Here is a 6,977-nt window from a genome sequence, read left to right as displayed (position 1 = left end):
AATATGGTGTTAATTCCCCATTGATACTGATACATGATTGCGAACTCTTTAACCATAGTGTTATCCAATGAATTCACCTTTCATTAAACCCCCTACTTTGTAATATTTCCAAGAGATAGTCCCAATGTATTTTATCGTATGCTTTTTCAAAATCGACTTTTATAACAACTCCTGGCTGGTTGTGCTGGTGACTATAGTGGATAAGTTCATGTCCTAATATCACATTGTCTAATATATATCTAGTTGGCAAAAAGGCCGATTGGCTGTCATCGATAATTCGAGACATGATGGCAGTGAGTCTATGGGTTAAGATTTTAGATATAAGTTTGAAACTACAATTAACGAGACTAATTGGTCTATATTTGCTAATAAGGGATGCATCTCTTTCTTTTGGTATAAGACATATAATAGATTTGTTAATCTTATCTAGCTGTAGACTATTTTGGTAGAATTGTTTACAAAGTAAAAACAAATCAGCCTTAACTAATTCCCAAAAATTTTGGTAAAAAGAGAAGGGTATCCCATCTGGGCCCGGTGCACCATGTGGTGCACAATCAAACAAAGCAGTTTTGATTTCCTCTAAAGTGAAAGGGAGAGTTAGAATAGTATTTTCCTCCTCTGTGATTGTGTCGACAGTATCCCAAAAGTTATCCCCTAAGCTAGCATATTTATATTCAGCTGTGCCTAAAATATTCTTATAGTAGCTACTAACATGTTCTTTAATTTCAGCAAGTGATTGAGTAGGCTGATTATTAATGATTAAGCTATTGATTCTATTTTTCTTTTTTCTATGATTGACCATGACATGAAAGTATTTGGTATTTTGATCGCCTTCCTCTAGCCATTGATGCTTAGCCCTATGTTTCCAATACTTTTCATCTTCTAAGTATATATTCTCTAATGTAGCCTTAAGGGTTTTCCATTCTAGATATTCCTGCTCATGAAAAGGCCTACATTCCTGAATGAGTTCTAACTCATGCAATCGAGTATGAATGCGAGTTTTTTCTTTGTTCTTTTTCCCATAGTGATTCTTAGCCCAACCTTTAATTTTCCGGCGTATACGACCTAGTTTATGATTCCAATTAGCTGCTACATCATGTAAAGATAGTTGGTTTTCTAGCCACCATTTATTTATAAGCCTAATAAACTCTTCGTCCTCTAACCATAGTGGATCTAATCGGAAATGTGTTTGTGTAATACAACCTGAGGTAACACCTTGTAGTATCAAAGGGCAATGGTCTGAACCATGTTTACTAAGATCTTTAACTAAACTAGCAGGATACATACGGTCCCAATCGATGGTTGTAAAAAAGCGATCTAATAATGCAAATTTGGTGCCGCTTGACCATGTATACTTCCTATTATGTAGTGTATGTTCAACTAGATGATGTCTATTAATAAAAGAGTTAAACATGTGACTAATTTTGATGTCAAAAGCTGGACCTGACTTCTCTTTCTGTGTTCTAATAACATTGAAGTCTCCACATAAAATCTAGGTGGTATGCTGTCCCAATCGAATCATATCTAATTCCTTCCAAAAATCTGGTTTGAATTTGCGAATAGTAGGACCATAAACAATTGTAAGTTGCCATACTGAGTTATCTAATTTATTCTCCAAATGAATATCTAAACAGTATTTGTGTTGACTATGAGAGATAATATTGATTTTGTTACTATCCCCCCCGAATAATATCCCTCCCGACCTACCAGCTGATGGGACATAAAGCCAAATATCCAGCCTATGAGAAAGGGAGTTAAGAATCCTTTGAGAGAATGTGTCTTTTTTAGTTTCTTGAATTGCAATTATATCAATATTATGTTGATGTATGATATCAGCTAAAGCATGTCTTTTTCTTGGGGAATTCATCCCTCTAATGTTCCATGTTAGTATATTCATGAAACACTATGCTCTACCCTATTCCTATTGACAATGGTATCTATCCTAGCATTAGAAAGCTGAGCTAAGCTAAGGCATGATGTACCATCTAAATCTTTAGGTTTATTAGCTAATTCTTTCAAAACCTGTTCAAATTGAGCCCTCCCCATATGCTTAATAGCTGAGATAAGAACAAGTCTATCCTGTGGAGTAGCTCCTAATTTTATCTGATACACTCCAAATAGTTCAGTAATTTGATCTATAGTTAATCTATTGTAAGGATAAGAAATCAACAATGAGTTACCTTTGTGTATGTGTGATCCATTAGCTTTCCTTTTTTGCGCCCTTTTCATGATGGGCGTCTGAGTGGTATTCACTTGCAGCCTAACACTTCGTCTAAGGACTGGTATGAGATACTTCCTATGATAACTCTCTAAATTCACTTCAGGTGTGGTGACATAGTCGGTAGACATAGCCAAGCTTTCAGTCACTGTTTTATCAACCGAGGAAGGAGAGGCAGAATTGACTGGTTTTTTGGTTCTGGAACGAGGCCTATGATGCTGCTTAGTCCTTCTAGCTGGACTCACACTCTGTCGCCTCAAAGTGATGGTTCTAGTTGCTACAGCAGGTGAAAATCGTATTGAGTTGGGTGGTTTTGTGTGGTCAGCTTTTTTGGATTTGGGAGGTGGTGTTTTGGGTTGGAGATTTTTGCTTTTCTCTTTCTGAACTTGCAATCTTTTGGCTCGCACCGACAATGGTTCCTCATCAAGTAAGTGATCTAGACCATCGCCTAGGAGGTCACTGTCACTATCAGGATTCTGAATGGTGAGGTCGGTTTCTAGTGGAACATAATGTAACGGGCTATGAGCTACCATTTTGTTTTCTGAGGATGAATTAGCATAGGGTATCTCAGCAGCAGTAGGCTGTTGAGCGATGCCAGAATCTGCTGGGGGATCAGATTGATCTCCTTGTTGCGGGGCAGCAGAAGTAGACCCAAGTCCGAGCCCTTTGTCCATGTGTAGGATTGCATTTAGAGCATTTTCAAACGAATCTTCATCAGAGTCAGAGGTTTCATAACCATCTCCAAGCTTGTTTATCTCATCAGAGCATTTGGAGGCTGAGAGTGGTTTTTTCCCCTTGCCAGGAGGGGATTTACCGAGCATTGGTCGTGCTCTAGGAGAGGGTTCAGCGATCACCACCCCTCTCTGCCTAGGCGGCTGGGGAGAAGGACCATGGAGAACATGTCTAAAAGGAGGTGTGGGACGAGTAGTATGGTAGGGAGGAGGTTGATAGATGGAAGAAACAGGCGGGCCATGTTCAGAAAAGGTATCTCGAGGGGGAATGGTGGTACTGCCTGGATTAGGATCTAAGAGATCTTCATCCATATCCTCAGGATTTGTTGGGTGTGAGACAGGCTCAGGAGGATTGGTTACAGACTGGTTGGTGGCAGAAAATTGAGGAACAGGAACCTGGGGTTTGACTCCAAATGGAGTGCCATTGGGGTATGGTCGGCCGTTCAGCCGGCCCCTCCATGCATGTATGCTCTCTGTTTGGTCCGTTTCAATTTCAAATTCAAGGTCATAGGTGGCAACAAAACCATTGGTATTCCTACGGTTAACACTATGATATCTAGGTAGAACCGAGATGTTACTAATGCCAATTCTGAGTCTAGCAAACCGGTAATCATACCGAGAACGTGTTCCTGGGTCAAGTTCAAGGACTATAGCACCAAAAGGGCTGACTAGTGAGTTGAATTCCCCCCATTCCCAGAGATTGTAAGGAAAACCAGTAAGCCTGATCCAAACTGACTGCAATCGTTTACCCACATTAAAGCTCGGATCCCATTTGAGAATAGGAAACTGGATATCTTCCATTCGTATCCATTTTTTTCTAGTAGCCGAGTGAGCCCACTCATCAGATGGTGCTTGGATAAGATAAACAAATTCATCTAGTACCTGAACCACCCAAAGGAATGGCGGATACGAGAATCGGAGTAAGCGTTCCACCTTTTCAGGGCCCCAGCCAGCAATATCGTCAAGTAAGAAACTCAACTGCAACTCGCGGTCAATTGCTTCAGATTCTGGAGTAGAATTAAACATCAGGATAGGTGGATGAACAGACCTCTGGATCGGTGGTTCAACAGCAGGTTCTACCACCCTAGGGCGCACAGGTTCTGTGGGTCGAGTATCTCGACTCTGGATCGGTCTGTCCGGTGGAGTTTGTTGAACTGGAGGCCTGCGTTGAGCCATTGGGAGAGGCGGACGGAAGGGCTGAGGTTGTGGTCGGAAATGAGGGGGTATCGGAGGTCTGGGAGCATGAGAATGACGCTCCAGTGGTGGCTGGCCGTCAGTCGAAGGGTGAATCAATCCCAGGACCAGGTGGTCTGCCATGGGATGCTCTTCCGCCTGGATGATAAGGCCGAGATCGCGGAAAACCTCTCCGATGCGCCGGTGGCGCCATGGTTTGCGCCTCCTTGCTCTTGTGAGTTGCCTGAGTGGATGGGATGGGAGGTGAAGTGACCGAAACCGAATGGCAGGAGATACCTTTATGACCAGTTTTGTTACAAATAAAACAAATCGGCGGGTCGCGACAAGCAACTGCTAAATGTCCTTTCATGCCGCATCGCATACACACTGGGCGAGATAGTGTGGAAGATCGACGGATCTCTTCAATTTTGTTTCGAATGTGTTGAATCTGAGCTTCTCGTGTGCGGATCGGAGCAGCAGAGGAAGGAATTGCTTTAGACGGTGACAGCAGCGAATCCTTATATGAATTACGCCTTACTGGGCCAAGATTAGGCGGGCTGTCCGCCATTAGCGAAGCAAATTGAGCTCGGGCGAGCTCCATTTGGCGGGCTCTGTGCAAGGCCATAGGCCTGTGAGAGATTTCGAGATTGCCTACGATTTTCTCTTCTTCTTCTCTTTTTTTTTTTTTTTTTTTCTTTTTCTTTTTCTTTTTCTTTTTCTCTCTCGCTGATCGCCTAAATCGCCAATTTTATCGCTCTTGCTATCGCTCTTCCATTTTAGCTTTTGTTTATCTACATACAGCTATCATCCAATAATATATTTCCTATTAATAAAAATTTCGGAGGCAGGTTGCTAAGGTACCAAAACCAAATAATTAGTTGTAACCCGAAACACGGAGAATCACATAAAACCAGAAAAGCTCTTACCTTGACATATGTCATTCGGAAATTGGTTGTTATTGTGTTAGGTTGTTTTTTTTTTTTGAGGAAAAATAAGAGTCAAGCTCTCATTTCATTGATGATAGGATGTTACAAGGGTTTTGTAACAAAGTAAAGAAAATACAGTGTAATTGTGTTAGGTTGTTAATTAGCAATGCTGTTTGTTGTTAATTTAATTTAGTTATTTAAAAAAAAATAATAGCTTTAAACATGCTGGAAGGAGGTACTGGAGACGAGAGCTGGATGGAATCATCAAATAGAAGTTACATCGAAAAAAATGAGAGAAGAAGTCGCTTCGAAGAAAAATGTTCATGATCTGACTATCGTCAGCTTAATTAAAGGTATGCTGTATTTTTATCTTCTTTCTCTTTGTTCCTGTCGTATATTGTATTGGGTTAAGAGAAAACTGAACCCGTTACAGTAGTTTAATTTGTTTTCCTTCTCACTTAAATCCATCACAGGGAACAAAAAAATGTTACTAACCCAATTCGACACAACTCATTGCTAAATAATAGATATTCAGAACCTTGTGCTAGTCTTTTTAATGTGATGCTAATATTACTTTTGAGTGAGGCTATGGTACTATGCATAGCGCAGTTTCGTCCGTACTATGGATCCATTTCTTCATTTTCAACGTCCAAATAGTTGATCTGAGCCGTTCATCATGATCTCTATATGAAAATATACTTAGAGGTTAAATTTTATATTTTTTTTAGGATTTATTTACTATTATTTTAGATAGGTAGGCAATCACTACTTCGGATTATCCAGAATCTTTTGATCAAGTGATTTTGTACCTATTTAAATAGATAGTAAAAAAATTCTAAAAAAAAAATCTAATATTTGGCATCCAAGCACATTTTCATATGTAAATCATGTTGAGCAGTATAGATTTTGAACTTTGAAAATGGAGATATCCATAGTATGGACCAAAGTGCGCTATGCATAGTACCATAGGCTCTTATTTTAATCAATTCAAGATAGCCATAAAACAAATATAAACTTACATAGATGCTCAACCGATTAGTTGACCAATTTCTTTATTTTTCTGGTAACTAGTTATGGAAACAAAGACTATACTTGCATGGATTTTAGAGGATCGAGGAGATGTGGTTTTCCGAAGCATTTGATAATCTTATCATAGCATTTCTTGAAGATGCGAGTGCGTCACTTCATACTAGGAGAGTTCAAAACAAGAGAGAAATCACAGGAGCACAATGTGTGAACAATATTTTATCGGGCGATCCAAACCGATGTTATGACATTTTTCGAATGTCGACGGCCAATTTTCACATTTTGTGTCAAAGAATATCCAACAAACTCAATACAATCATGGCAACTACCAGAACAATTGGCCATTTTTTTGTTATGTATCGGTCATGCGCTTAATCGGAGAATACTTTCAACACTCTTTTGAGTCTATATACCGACTTTTCAAGGATGTTTTGAAGGCTATACTTGGTTTGCATGATGAATACATAAAACAACCCGATTCGGATACGAATAGTAGAAATCAGTTCTTCAAGGTATTAATTTAAAACCCGTATTTCTTTCTTTCCCACAAATCAACATTTTTAAAATTCACATAACAAAATCTCATTATGAATCTTCCGGCTGTTGTGATCGATGGAATGCATATTCCGGCTGTTGTGAACAAGAACATAGAACGATTTCGTAACAAGAAAGGAACTCTGTCTCAGAATGTTCTCGTTGCATGCTCATTTGATATGATTTTTCTTTATGTTGTTGTTGGATGGGAAGGATCGGCATCAGATATGAGAGTGTTGAATTGGGCTATAGAGGATGACGGTTTTACCGTACCTAATGGCAGGTACTATCTTGTTGATTCGGGTTTTGCAAACACACCAAACTTTCTAACTCCATATAAAAATCATCCATATCATGCTGTGAAATTCA

This window comes from Carex rostrata, chromosome 35 (assembly GCF_964058835.1).
Source record: "Carex rostrata chromosome 35, lpCarRost1.2, whole genome shotgun sequence".
Classification (NCBI taxonomy): domain Eukaryota; kingdom Viridiplantae; phylum Streptophyta; class Magnoliopsida; order Poales; family Cyperaceae; genus Carex; species Carex rostrata.
The sequence above is the reverse complement of the archived record's forward strand: the minus strand, read 5'-3'. Positions refer to the sequence as shown.